Genomic DNA, 12236 nt, shown 5'->3' on the forward strand with positions numbered 1-12236 from the left:
TGCTGAAGCTGAGAAGTTTCAGCGACAAGATGTAAACAATAATTATCTGCTGCTGTGGAATGCAACAGGTGGATCCGTGATTGGTCTGGTGTGGATGTTTTGGTTCAGTGACCAGTCACGGCAGAGATGGCTCTCTCACTCGGTCCGAGACCTGCCTTTGTTATCATTCTTTCTTTTCTATTCTTAGCTTAGCTAGCTTCTGGAAACCTTTCCTTCTATTTCTTTTTAGTATAGTTATAATGTAATATATATATATCATAAAATAATAAATCAAGCCTTCTGAACATGGAGTCAGCATTCTCGTCTCTTCCCCAAATCAAGAACCCTTGTGACCACTGTCACACCAGTAGACAAAGAAAATGTGGTAGAGAAAATGTGAGGGGGAAGTGATAGGAAGAGAACAGAAAAGCAGCAAAGTTTGTGAGAAAGGAAAGGTGCTTTCACATCTCTGGTTTTTTAAGTGAAAAGTGTCATGTGGTTAGTAAGTGGAACTGACTGCAGAATCTGGTAGGGTCAGAGACAGAGGGACAAGCAGGCTTAGAGAAGAGCGAGCACATGAAGCATTTTATCCTGTTCAGTCATTGCCCCAGGTTTAGTGTCCCAAATGAGAGATCTAAGGCAATTCCAAATCAGACCTGTGCAGCACTCCAGCAAGCTGAGAAAAAGGAAACTGGTGGGGATGATTTTCAGAAGAGGAGAGAAAGATGTGACAGAGTGTAGCACTCCAGACAGCAATATGAGGCAGGAAAAGGTACTAATTTGCTCCCATGGAAATCATATGATATGCTTGCATATCCAGCAGAAGAAAGATACAAGGATTTTTTTTCCTTCCCTCCCCTCTCAATTTCCCCTTCCTTATTTCCCATTCAGTCATCTGTTCTGCAGTGAGCTGTTCTGTTCAGTCAGGAATGACCAACCAGCTATTGCTAATTCCCGTCTTCTGGGAGATGCTCTTGCATTGGGCAGCTGTCTTCCCAAAAACAGTGGCATCACCTTCCTAAAAACCTCTTACTTTGCTATTCTCAAGGCTGCAGGCTTGAGTTTGTCCCAGAAAGCAATCATGCTGTTGTCACTCAGCATGCTACCACCATATGCTGGCTTGATGGGAGGCTGTCTCCAAAGCAAACGGGATTGTCCACTCTCCCAGCCTGTGATTGTGTGGGTGCACATGTGCAGCCGTGCAGGTGGTGTCTGTGTGTCTGCAAAGCAAGCAGAGATTCAGGGAGAGTTTGTCTGTCACATATGCTGTGTGAAACCTGGCAGCATTGAACATTTTCCATTTTTATTTACAGAGGATCCAAAGCCCTATAGGTCATAAAAAACCCCAAACAAACAAAAGACCCACAAATAAAATAAGCATGCTTGTGTGTGCTATTGGGGTCAGCCCATTAATTTCAGATATGATATTTGTGTAAGTGGAAATACTGGTTTATTCACATCTAATCATCCACATTTTCAGCAGCTGGGATGAGCTACATCTGGAGGCAGAAACATAATAAAGATTCCCCTGATACTGATAATCTGTGAGAGTAGAAACTATTTTAGAGCATTTAAATGACAGTCTTTTTCAAAATTGTTAGCTACTAAATCAGCTTAATAGGCACACTTCAAAACTCCACTGGGAATCATCCTTCTCTCTTTTTTTTTTTGTGTTTCTTTCTTAGGCACAGACACTAATCTTTCTTAAAAAAAAATATGTAAACACAAGTGAATACCAACATATTCCAGCAGTTATATTTTGAAATTCCCTTGTGTCACACTGAGGATACTTAATTCATTGGCACTATTCACATCAGTGAGGCAAGGACAGTAATGGAAGAAAAGTGTAAAAACACCATTTAGGCTTCTGTTTGGAAACTGAAGGGTAAATCTTCCAGGGCTCTGTATGGAAATGGAAAGCTTTGCAAGGTTTCTTTTCTTCTGCTGGATCCAGAATCACTCCTTGTATAATCTTTTCTTCCCAAACAGTAACAAGCATTCTTTCTTTGTGATTTGTGGAATAAGACAAGAATATAAAATTATGTTCTTTTTCACCTTTTTTGAGGTGAATGGGTCAGGACAGATGTCTTGTTTTGTATTTGCATATAGACATCTGCCATCCTTCAATGGGAACAGTGCTCCTGAATGAATTCCCAAAACAGGTGGATGGTACGTCTTCTACCAGGAAGAGGCACCACCTTCGGCACATCTCTGCATGTTTTCTTTCCTTATGAGCTTAGAGTGACATTATTGGAATTGTTTGGAGGATTCCCTACTTTTTGAAATGTCCGCACTCCCATCACCAGGAAACAAAATTTTCAAGCTTGGTTTTCTTGTACATTGGACAAGTTGTAGCTAAAGGGTAGAGATGGCTTTGGTGGTGATGGTTAGAATGGGATTTTAGATAGTGACACTAAAACCCTGGATGTGATTCAAATTAGTGACTATCTCCGAGGAGAGGAGAGCTCTGTCTCTCAAAACTCATGTGAGGGGTGGATTCCCATTCCTTATGTTACCTTCTGTCTCCAAGTAGCAATAATAAAAATAGTTGTTGCTATTGAATTACATTCATGCATTATCAGTTCAGTGGTTAATTCATTTAACATTGGCTGTTAAAAAAGCAGAGAAAGAAGGACCATGAAAGTTCTAAAGTTAAAAAAAATCCTATACATCTTCAAATCCTCAACTGTCAATGAGTTTTCTGATTAGATCACTGGCGAAAAAAGTGTTGCTACAACTAAAACGTCTAAGCAAGACTACTAGCAATTCTTCCAAAAAACATTTTACAATTTGATAGATTTGTTTTGTTTAGGTTTGGATTTTCTTTGAATGTTGTCAGAGTATGACTAGAAAGAAAATTTACCCCTTTTTTATTACATAGTTCCCCCTATGAAAATTGCCTTGTATGCATGCAGATTCTAGAGCTGTACAGTTTTGGAAAGTTATTGAAGCCAGATTGCCTGATTTTGGAAATTGCTCATAGATGTCTGGACTATCACACAGTGCACAAGTTCCTGTGAAGCCATTGTGTGTGGTTGGCATGATGTAAGCTTGGCATGTTTCTGCAGAGATTGGTGATTATGATGTGCAAATGATGCAGTAGAGGACATAAATCAGAGGTGTATTAACATGCAAGCAACAGAGTTACACCCTGTCCTGGATTATGATCTTTGTAAGAAATGCTGTCAATATTCCAAAGTCAGTCAAGTACCTTAATACTGATTTTTATGTAGAAGGTGTGCAATTAGTGTGGTGAAGGCAGTGGCAGAAAATCTGCCAAGTGAGGAAAATATAATGAGGCCTCACTGATGCCTACTGTATCCTGCTAAAGGTTTAGCTTCTGCAACAGTAGAAACATCCATGAGGAGAAAGGTAGAAGCAACCATAGAGGTGGTCTGAACGCTGGAAGGGAAACCTGTGGCTCAGAATTTGCTGTCTGCATTTGGAAATCTGGGCTTCTTTCTGGCAGTGAAGTTGGAATTTGATCCTTTGCATAGCACCAAGATGTATACATGTACAGAGCTGGAAAAATGCATGGAAATCCTAAATGACAGGCATTTGGAAGGAAAATATGTGGTGAAAGTAGTCATTTAATTGAACAGAAGCTGAACAGGTAGGAGCTTTTCATTTAATGTGAGATTCTTTTCTAAACATCTACTTTGAAAAGGCCTATTGCTGTTGCCTGTCAACTAAATTGGACTAGTGTTTTGATGCCACATATTTTTATGCACCACTGGAGCAGAAATGAAAGCTGTCAATAATAAGCTTGGCCATACAGGTGTACGCCCACTTACATTCTAATCTTTATAAAAACCTATTCCATACTTCACTGCTGGGAGGTGAAAGTAGTGACAGAAAACATATGAGCCTTCCAGAGTCAATGCGGTACAACTCACATTTCCTCTTATCAGGGGAGAAATTCTATTTTGTTTTATATTCTAAGAACAGAGCAAAAAAGAGTTCAAACACTAAACACATTCAGTGTTCCTGTCAGTGCCAGACTTATGCACTGGAGGACTTTTGAGTGACAAGAAATCAAAAGCTATTGTTCTCTGGCAGTCCTGCATGTTGCTCATTTTGCTTCAATAAAAGAGAAAAGAACACAAAAAGTGGCAACTTCTACAAGTGTGCAAATGATGCCTCTCATTGGCAGTAGGCTTTTGGCTGGGATTCAATGTAGGCACCAAAGCTAGGGCCAGCCTAAACTTAGCATGTTTGTTTATGTACATTATATACACTGGAAACATATGGTCCTTGTAGTTTGTTGCTTTCTGAAGGGACTGGCTTGTACTCTTCCAGAATTAGATGAAAGCATACGAAGAAGCTCACAGAGGAACACAGATTGTGACAGACAATCACAAATCTGTGATTGACACAGATGTTCTACAGGGCGTATGAAATGCACCTTCACTCCATAGATCACCAGAATTTAAATCTATTGAACTTTCCTCTTAAAGAAATATGTATTTCAAAGTGTCATTACCATGGGGTTTAGTAGTTGTTGTATTATTATTTGTGTGAAGCAGACTTCAAGTACCTCATGCATTTCATTTTCATGTGGTTAATGTTGTCATGTGTGGTCCTTGGGGGCAAGTGAAGTTCTCTTGACTTTCCACTGAAAGTCTTTCTTTCAGTAGTATTTCTAGCCCTTTAATGATACCAGATATCTGACTTAAAAGTTATAGAATTGTGCATAAAAGTAGATGTAAAGGAGGGGTCACAGTCTTCTCTTGGGAAGTACGTGAGATGTGATTATTGATAAAATTTCACATCTTGTAATACTTTTGAAACAATATATGGAAATAAGAACCTCAGCCTCCTGCCTTCAGTTTAAAAAGAAAAAAAATCTTTTTTTCAGGGGATGTAGGATTACAGAATAATTTCTAGTGTGAGTGACAGAGTTATTTCAAGAGTTGTTCTGAATTTCTGCATTGTCCCTACTGAAGAGGTTGTTTTAGAGGGGCTCGATATTTTATGTCCATAAATATGTGTATGGACACAGCTCACAGCTAGCCTACCACACATTTTCCCAGACACACAGTCACTCTGCAGCTTGAGGTTTAAAAGAATGAGCTGAATGAGGCCTTTTCAATGGGTCTAATATTTAAATATTTCTGCTTCTTTTTACTAATAGGATTCAAACCACTTTGGCAAATTATCATGTTAAATCCCATGACTCTGAACCCGGCAACCAGGTTGATCACCTGCAAGTAGTGCAGTGAGTCCACCACACACTCACATTCACGCTACGCATTCACCACGGAGCATGTTCTAGTTAAGATCCTATTAGCTGAATTACTTTGTAGCAAATTATAAACATCGCCATGATTAGAGGGACCAAACATCTCCCTGTTAATTTCTGCAGAAGAGTAGCTCTGAGCATCAAAGCTACCGCTGCAATTAGGAGGAAATTGGGTTGCTGCGCTGTATTGACAAGCAACACTATGAATAGCACAGGTGTGAATACCTGCTCTCCTGGGGAAAGCCAAACACAGCAGAAAAGGAGTCTCCGTGGATCACACATGGGCTAACTGAAGGGACTGGTAATTGGAGCTTCTCCTGAAATAAATGAAATCAGACAAATGGTGAGGTGGATTTCACAACTCTTTAGGATGCTTCTATTTCATAATTTGCCGCATGTGTGTAAACACCTCAGCTCCATTGGAAACGACAGTGGTTGTGAGAATGGCATCCAAGGACTAAATTTGGCCTGGCATGTAATAAGTGACATAACTACACCTGGGATAAAAGTGTTGGGAATACAAAATGCATCTCTCTAATAATTCCATCTTGCTTTTTCTGCTTCCCTACTGTCAGGGTATCTGCTGGAGTGGGAATCTCCTTGACACAGAGCAGATAAATAATGTTGTTCTCATAAATGAGCTATTTAGAGTGCCTTGTTACACTGTGGTTTGGTTTTGTTAGCTTTTTTTAATTTGGGCTGTTCTGAACATCACTTTCCCATATTGTAAATTACTGCACTGACTTTCAGGTAAGTTTGCTAATGGTATATGTGGCAATTGTTAGCTAAATCTGGGTAATGTCTTTGAAGCAAAAGATGATAAAAAGTTCGAGTTTGTGCTACCCTAGAAGGAGGGCATGGCTGGGGGGTATCAGTGTTTGCTGTTGTCTAGAGAGTCAGAAATCTCTGCCAGACCTTTTGTAGCTCTTTCCTTTTTTAATTTTATTTTTTTCCCCCTGAAACTGTCTAATTTAAATTAGCAAGCTGATTACAAAAATTGTTAGCAACTTCGCCCAATATTCCACTAAACCCAGTTAAAGGATAAGGAAGTCTGCTGGACAAGGAAAGGCTGAGAGAACTGGATTTGTGCAGCCTTGAGAAAAGAAGGGTTAGTGGAGGTCTTAACACCATTCAACTGTTAAAAGAGTGCTCACAAAGAAAATGGAGGCTCCCTTTTTACTATGAGTCATGGGAAAAGGCAAGGGGTAATGGGTATAAGTTACTCCCAGGGACATTTCAATTGGATAAGAGGAATGTTTTTTACTATGAGAACAATAAACCATTAGAATAATCTTCCCTGGAAAGGGATGGTTTCCTTGATGTTGGACAGTTTAAAGATTCAGCTGGATAGGGTGCTGGGCCATCTTGACTAGAAGATGCTTTTGCTGGGAATGGTTGGACAAAATGATCTGTGAGTAGCCTTCCAAACTGACATTCTATGACTGTATGATCCTGATGTTCATGCCCTATCCCTATACAACTCACCACCTTCTTTCTTAATTTGCTGTATTCTCCAATTTTAAATACATTTATTTTCTGGATCTTCAATTAGGGATCTGCTTATTGCAGGTCTACAATTAGGGAACTCTGAGTAAGAATGCAGGGGAAAACGTGGAAGGGGTGTTTCTGAATTTTATCAGCCTATATTGCTATATTTATATACTTTTAATTAAATTGTAATCTTGAGAACTGTAGTTTTTATTTTTCCCTGTAAGTCAGGAAATATGTATTTTCACAAGGGCATTTGAAGTGAAACAGATTATAAAAATACAGTCATAGTAACTATTATTTGACGGGTTTAATCACTGGTATATTGCCAGCAAGGTTCAGAAAACCAAACCCTCCAGCCCTGATACAAGCAATGATACAAGATATGTAGCAAAGGAGCATAACGTGTTTCTATTTTGTGGTATATCAGTTACTGTTGAGAACTGGCGTTTTAACTCACATTTGTACTTCTGCTGATAAATGAATCCCTTAGACTGAGCATTTTGCATGTGACAGCTGCCTTCAAGGACAAACACAAAGGCTTGTCGTAGGTCTCGGCACGCTGATGTAATGGTGAAAAAAACATCAGGAAATCGTGAAGAAATAAATAACTGGAGCCCCATCATTATGATAGTTAATGGCTTTAGGGATGGCACTAAAGCAGACAATATGGTCAGAATGAAGTCTCCATCTGTGTTACTGCTGTCAAGGGAAATAGTTTTACATCATTTCTTATCTCTCTTTTGGTCCCTGTGACAAGTAGTCCGTGAGGCGTTCAGACCCTGATCTGAACTAACTAATGAAAGATGATAGGATGGGAATTGATAAGTGAATTTACCTTCACCATAAACCCTGCAACATCAGATGGCAACTCCCACTCCTATCCTTTTTCTAATCTTTCTTTTAGTATGGTGGCCCTGAAAACCTTCACACACAGTTCCAAAATGTCATTTTCACAGTGATTCAGAAGTGATCAGAAAGGCAACCAAAATGACATAGAGAGCATGGCTAAATTAATGGGCTGTCAAAAAAGTATTCTCACTTGGAAGAATTTCAGGCTTCTCTCAGATCTGATGTTAACCCAGAAAAAATCTTGACAAAACTGAATTCTATTAATTTTCAACAGAAAAGTTGGAGTTTCTTTATTAAAAGTTTTGCAATATATTTTTGGATCATAACTAGACTGTTTGTGTTTATTGCCTATTCTGGGGACAGGCAAACCCTAGCACAGTTCTGATGCCTGATCCCAGAGAGAGATCAAGAGGGTTACTCATGTGAGTGAAGTAATATGCAAGCTTAAATGTGAGCACAGTAGGAGACACGGTTTAATGATCAGGTTCACTCTGACTAAGAACTTTAAATGCTCATTTGAAATAGTCCAAGCTGTCTAGGAAAAAAATAAAGCAGCTAATTAAACAAACATCCCTTGACAAGCAGCCCTTGCCTCTCAGCCTCGACAAGGCTCTGTTGCAAGGTTACTGATATATCTGAAAATTACTGCATAAAAGGTGTTTTGGAGGTAAGGTCTTAAAATAGTTTTAGGCACCAGTTAAAGAACAGAGAACTAGAATCTCACCAAGCAGGGACAAAACCCAACTTTTCAAAATTGCATTTATATTTTTAAAATTAGTTTTATATTTCTAAAAACTTTCAGGCTGTCTAACTTGGCGTACTTTTTTTCAGTCTCACTTTTCTGGTTTCAGTATGTAATTCAGGATTCTTCCTTTTTATAAGACCACCCTCATGATTCTATAAAGGTAGTAGAGCAGAATTCTGCTTTCAAACTGACTTGATGGTATGAAGAAGTAATGACTTAATCCTCCCTTTTCTGAAATCGGTGTTTTGAATGCCTACATCACTAACTTCCATCCTTTTATTGTCCTTATTTTCATAGTATCTAGTGTCGTGTCCTACATGCTCTGCAATATTCTAGCTCAGAGCCAATGTCATTGAATTATAGCAAAGAAATATAGCCTGGTTGGTTGGGTAAACTCTGGGTGCTTAACAGTTTTGAAAATAATATATAATATCCAAGTCTGAATCATATCTCACTCTGAACTAAGTCCAGTCGCCAGAAGGACAAGCAGGCTTGAATGCACATGGATTGTGGATGGGGTGAGTTCCTGTCTAGGGTGACTCTGAAGAGAACAGAGAAAACTAGCTGAGACTTTAAAGATGCACAGCATTTTATAACACAAAGTGACAAGAGTCCTATCAAATATGATCAAACAAGGATCAGTTTCTACAGGTTCATAGATAGAGACTTAAACTTGTTCTCCTTGATCTAGGTCACCTAACAACATAATTTAAAAAGGTGGCTTGTTTGCCTTTTCTTCAATAAAGAAAGTTGTGTATGAGGAGGGCCAAATGTTGAAGAAATGTCTAAGGTTCTCTTACGTGTTTGATGTTGGGAAGGAGAGGAATTGAGAACAAAGAGAGCTGTAAACTTGAACACTTAAATAACCTCATTAATAATTTATGCTGTGAATCAGGGCATATTATCTAAGGTTTTTCAGGTAAAGGACCAGAGCTAGATCTTTGTCATACTTTTTTTTAAAATTTCTTTTCTTTTCAATAGTGAAAGTGAAAATTAGAAGTAAATGTTGTCTTGAAATGATTTGCTGAAAAAAAAAAGAATATTTTTTGGGGAAAAAAAACCCTAAACAGTACTTTGGAAGATGTTCAGCTAGAATATTTCAGATGCACAGAGATTTTTCCCATTCTTGGGGATGGGGAGCAAGGGGGGCATATATTCTGAATTTCTGGACTAGAGTTTATAGGAAGCTACTAGCTCTCAATAAATGAAAATCAGCTGTTCCCTTGGCTCCACAAATAGAGTAAGGGAGTAGGAGTTTATGTCTCCCAAACCTTGTATTTTTGGGAGAATGAGTCAGTCCTCCTACAAATGTCAAAACAATTAGCTATGAGTGTTTTACAGTGAATTTTCTGGATAATAAAGGCCTCATATTTGATATAAACATGAAAGAGTTAGTTTGCACACTTTACCATATGGTTTGACTGACCAGAACAGTACATGATTAAGGAGTATATGTAGGGGTTAGTTCTAGCTCTGAAATCAAGGAAGCTGTAAGTAGTTCTCCGTTGGGTCTGTTCCATGTTCTATTCAAAGAGTAATATCTGACAAATTTAAGTTATATCTGACAAATTTAAACCAACGCCTTTGTGCTGCATCTAGTTCACCTCTTGCAGTATGATTGGATGTGCGCTTCATCTTGGTTTGAAATGTATCCCTTCCACACTGGCAGTTCTGCAAGGTGGCAAATAATGAATCATGTAAACGTGGAAGTTTACAGCCAAATTGGATAATGACCACAAAGCTGCCAACTTCTGCTAGGAAAGAAACAGATTCTCTCCTTGCAATTCTGAGCTGCTGAAATAAGCAGTTGTGCACCTGCTTTGTTTTCCTCTTTTTGTGCTTTCTCATTCCATAATGATCTTTCATGTAAGCCATGGGAAGTTTATTTCCCCAGTTTCATTGTGACTTGGATCCACACCCCCAAGCTGGGTGATGGAGCTCTGCACGGGTGCAATGCAGGGCTTCTGGGAAGGTGGAATGAGACCCATCTGTGTGTTCCAAGCTCCAGCCATCCCACCCACAGGTACTCACACTGTGCTGAGACTGCTGCAGGAAGATGCGCAAACCACGTGCAGCTTCTATCTGAGCTTTCCTTGTCTGAGACTGCAGGAACAGGCTCTGTAAAGCGGGATGAGAATGGCTCTACAGTCACCTTCATCATACACTCTGCTTCCAGTGATTGTAAGAGGGACAAAATTTCTGAGGCCTCCACAAACTTCTTTGCATAGAGTGTGTAGGGTTTAAAAGTCACTTGCTTTCCCTATGTCCAGAAATTTCAGCCAAGACTTCCATGGCCCAAGTCTCCAGATTGCAAATAATTATATGCTTTGGTTTAATAGCTCTTTTTGAAGACTTTGGATGTTCTCTGTTTTGTCTTGCAATACATTCATTTTGTTTGGAATACTATACCTACTCTGTAATCTTTCATAACAAGTTCTGGAAATTAGATTTTATGCCAAATTCCACCTTTCTCCCTTTTCTTCTGACTTTTAAATCTTAGAACAATAACTCTTCATCAGCATTCACTTAAAACCAGCTTTAGAAGTAGTTTCCAAAGGTGTCTCTAAGAAAGGCAGGTATTATATATAATTAACTTTTGTTGAATCAGGTTTTAAATGATATTCAATATTTCTTTTAGTCAAAACAAAAACTGTCCCATTCTTAACCTTTAGAGGAGTAGAAATACCGTAATCTTCCTGTTGTAAAACAGCACCACAAAGTTATCTGGATGTTTTTGAATTTTAAATATGCACTTATTGTCAATGTGTAACCTAGATCAAGATTCATGTAGTGCATATTTCAGTTAACTGAACAAGGTAAACTACTCCTACTCTGAAGAATTTCCAATAAATGGTATTGTTCCAGCTATTTAAAAAATACCAGGCTGGACAATGACAGAAAAACCCTTCAAAGTGTGCATGTATTAATCACAGAATCAATTAGGTTGGAAAGGACCTATGAGATCATTGAGTCCAACCTCTGACCAACCACCACCACCATGCCATCCAGACTGTGGCAGTGAGTGCCATATCCAGCCTATTCTTAAACACCTCCAGGGACAGTGACTCCACCACATCCCTGGGCTGCCCATCCCAATGTCTCACCACCCTTTCTGTGAAGAAATTCTTCCTGATGTCCAACCTACACCTTCTCTGGTGAAGCTTGAGGCCATTTCCTCTTGTCTTGTCAGCACTTGCTTGGGAGAAGAGGCCGGCCCTCACCTGGCTCCAGCCTCCTCTCAGACAGCTGTAGAGAGTGATAGGTCACCCCTCCTTTTCTACAGACTGAACATCCCCAGCTCCCTCAGCTGTTCCCCACAGGATTTGTGCTCCAGATCCTTCCCCAACTTTGCTGCCTTCCTCTGGACACGCTCCAGCACCGCAGTGTCCCTCTTTAACTGAGAGCATATTAAGCATAGTCTGTATGCATTTTTTAAAGTTACTCTGTGATGGCTGGAATGTTTTGTGTGGTTTTGGATAGTAAAAACAGTGACATTTTTAGATGCACAAAAAAGGGGAAAAAAATTCATAGTGATTTTGGAAATTATTAACATAGAAGATAATGGTGATTTTGAAAGCTTCACTGGGAGAAACAAAAGAAAACAGAAACCAAAGGAGTACATATTAGAAGACGAAACAATTGATTTTCCATAAAATTAGGTTTTACTTGAGATGAAAAAAAAACCTTTAAAAGAGACCAGAAAAAGAAAGCATCTGAATGCACTTAATGGATTTTTTTTTCTGACAGAAAAGGGAATGGCTCTGGTTTAGGTTTGTCAGACTAAATATAGAGATACAATTTTATTTCCCGCTACTTAATGTTACTCTTGTGCTTTCGTAAAAAGATATTTTCCTTTGCTGGATATGCAATTAGAAACACTGTGGCCACATATTTGGCTTTTGTAAGAAAAAAAGTAAACAACTGGTGAGA

This window comes from Geospiza fortis, unplaced genomic scaffold (assembly GCF_000277835.1).
Source record: "Geospiza fortis unplaced genomic scaffold, GeoFor_1.0 scaffold11, whole genome shotgun sequence".
NCBI classification, from domain to species: domain Eukaryota; kingdom Metazoa; phylum Chordata; class Aves; order Passeriformes; family Thraupidae; genus Geospiza; species Geospiza fortis.